The following is a 3,039-nucleotide window of genomic DNA, read 5'->3' as shown; positions in this document are numbered from 1 at the left end:
AATTAGCCTGGTGTGGTGGTGCACACCTGTAGACCCAGATACTTGGGAGGCTGAGGCAGGAGGATCACTGGAACCCTGGAGTTTGAGCTATGATGATGCCACTGCATTCTAGCTCAGGAGACAGAGCAGGACCCTGCCTTGAAAAAATAAATAAATAAAGATAACTCAAACCAAGAATAAGAGATTATATTTATGTACTTGAATTCATATTAAATTCACAAAAAGTGTACATGAATGAAACACGGAGATACCAGTTTCCTGAGTATCAGTAGCATATAAGATGTTCCTCACAAATCCATTAGGACTAAAATGTCTATAAAAGCATAAGGTAGATCTTCAAGTCATAATATGGGTTGGAAAGAAGCTCACTTAAATAATACCAATATTTGATGGATGTAGGTTTTGAGGGGATTTAAGGATTTGGAGGCCCTGTGTTTGGAGGACACCATTCCAGCCCATTGCCTCTGCTAGAGAGAGCCATGTTGGATGACGCACAAGAGTGTGGCCTGACTTATGTCCTACTCCAGCCCAGTCTGGATGGGTAAAAGAGGTATATAAATGAGGAGGAGAATGGAAGTCTCATGTGTGGTTTCTTGCAGGTGTTCGAGACATAGCTATTGAAATGAAGAAATGCATAGAAGCACACCTATGCACAGAGGTGATAACTTCTTATATGGGTTTTCCAATTGCTAACAAGAGTAGAAATTGCAAATTAGCCATCAGAAATGGGGCCAGAGTGAGACCCCCAACTCCCATCTTCTTTGTTCTTCTCCTGGGGAAGCTACTTCATTGAACTCCTGCAAGAGCCCAGCCACCTCCATTTGTGAATTAAACATGCATTTTTGTTTATGTACTCTTTCATGACTATTAATTTATCCATTCAGTTGTCGACTTAGTTACTCATTCAGAAGGGTGTATTTGTTGTGTACCCAGCCTCACGCAGAGTGGGTCAGGGCCAAAGTCCATCAGCATTGGGTTCTTCCCTTTAAGGTCCCAAAGCATTTAGAGAATGAGGACATGAGCAGATGAAATGCTTAGAAAGCAACATAGTGAGTACAAATAAAAGCCACAGAGCTCTGCTCAAGTAGCCCCTGGTGATTGGTTTGGACTCAGGGAAGAAGTGAGAGATTGTGGATTTGATTAGGGAAGGTTAAGGTTGTAGGTGAACTTCGAGGAGATCTGAGCTATATGGCAGTGGAGATAGTGTAGAGATGGGGCAGTGGGCAGAGGCTAAGGTGCAGTAGCTGAGGTGAACAGTAGGAGTCTGGGAGAGGAGAGTATCAAGAAATATATGAGTCTTGCTGGAACCATCTTTCTGTGAGTGATGGAAGATGCCACACGTGGGTGAACACAGTGGACTCACCAGGCTGAGTACAGGCCTGCTCTGTGGCAGAGAACATTGATTTCAGTCCACTTGAGATAAGATATGAAAGGTGCCTGGTTTTCACCCCTGACTGCTCATCAGAATCACCTGTGAGCTTTAAATTAGCATGTTTATCCCAGGCCCACTGCCAGAGATTCAGATTCAACTGATCTGGGTGAAGCCTGGCCCTGCCCTCACATTCTTGTCCTTTGTTTTGCTTTAATTCTCTCTGCCCCCCCTCCCATCCTGCTGGGATGATTTTAATTTTTAGCTACTATGTTTTAAAAAATTACTAAACTATGATTAAAAGACCAAAACTGTCACTTTGCATAAAGTGAAAGACCTCCAGTTAAGCCAAACAACAATTGCATGTAGAACAGAAGAATTTTTGAATGATATTAAATATCAATTGATACAAAGTTTGAAAAATTACAAGTACTCTTGTTTAGCTTTAGTCATACAATATAAGAACACTGACCAAATTAATATGTTTTTTTCTCAAAGGACTTAACAAATTTTTGAAGAAATGTCAATTCATGACCCAAAAAAATCAAACTCATGGCATAAATACATTTTAATCTCTTACATCTCTCAAAGAAAAGTTTCAACTAAATGAGATTAAATTTGTTTCTATCATGACAAATTGCACTCCAGCTATATTAGGCCAAATGTTAGGATTTATTGAAATTTTAAAAGGAGACAAGTGTTTTTCTTATAGCTTCATTCTGGTGAAAATTTCGGTTCTCAATTCTCTTAAGCAAAGTCTATGAAAAGTGTCATGGATAGAGTTTATTAAATCATTGTGTTTATATGTACAAGTGTCATAAATCATCATCAGTTTACAGAATCATTAAATGAAATAGAAGACAGTGAATTTAATGATGTTGTGGTTTTTTGCCAGTGCTTATCGGGTGAACCATGGAAGATTTTTACAAAGATTTACTATACCGTTAACTCCAAATTCGAGATTTTCTTCAAACAAAAGTTATACTTGCCAAATATTTAATAGTCAAAGACCAAAACAGGTCATTCAATTCACATTTTCTCATTGATACTATACTTCATATACACAAGCTAAATTTTAACCTTCAAATGAAAAGCTTATTTGTGATCTTGCTAAATAGATAGGAGAATTTATATTGAAATTGAAATTTTTTACAAAAAAAATGAATAATTATTTTTACACACTTTTAACATGAATCACATACAGCAGATTTTCGTTGTCATCAACAGTTATATAAACTGGCTGTAAAAACTACAAAAACATGACAACACTTTGTTGATATTGATAAATTTAGAGTTGGTTTTCAGTTTCTGCAATAGCCCTTTCATTATGATGTTAATAATCCTGAGAGAACACAAAAATTAGTGAAATTAATTTGGATGAATTTATTTTTAAAATTGATATGCTTTTGCTTCAAAGTCAAATCAAGACAGTGTCGTCACAAGATGGCAGAGTGGGAGACACCGGCCTTCATTCCCTCCCCCCCGGCCCTGTTGCTCCATGAATTAGTGTTAAACGTGTTTTGGGACAGGATCTGTCTTAGGAGTTTTTACAGAGCTTTGCCCTGAAGGCATAGATGAATGTGCTGGTTTGCATTTCAAATGCTGTTACACTGGAAGGGCGTCTCTGAAAGGCAGTAGCGGCTGTATCCCACGAGGCGCCGCGTTTCTCA

Source organism: Propithecus coquereli, unplaced genomic scaffold (assembly GCF_000956105.1).
Source record: "Propithecus coquereli isolate 6110/MARCELLA unplaced genomic scaffold, Pcoq_1.0 Scaffold703, whole genome shotgun sequence".
Classification (NCBI taxonomy): domain Eukaryota; kingdom Metazoa; phylum Chordata; class Mammalia; order Primates; family Indriidae; genus Propithecus; species Propithecus coquereli.
The sequence above is the reverse complement of the archived record's forward strand: the minus strand, read 5'-3'. Positions refer to the sequence as shown.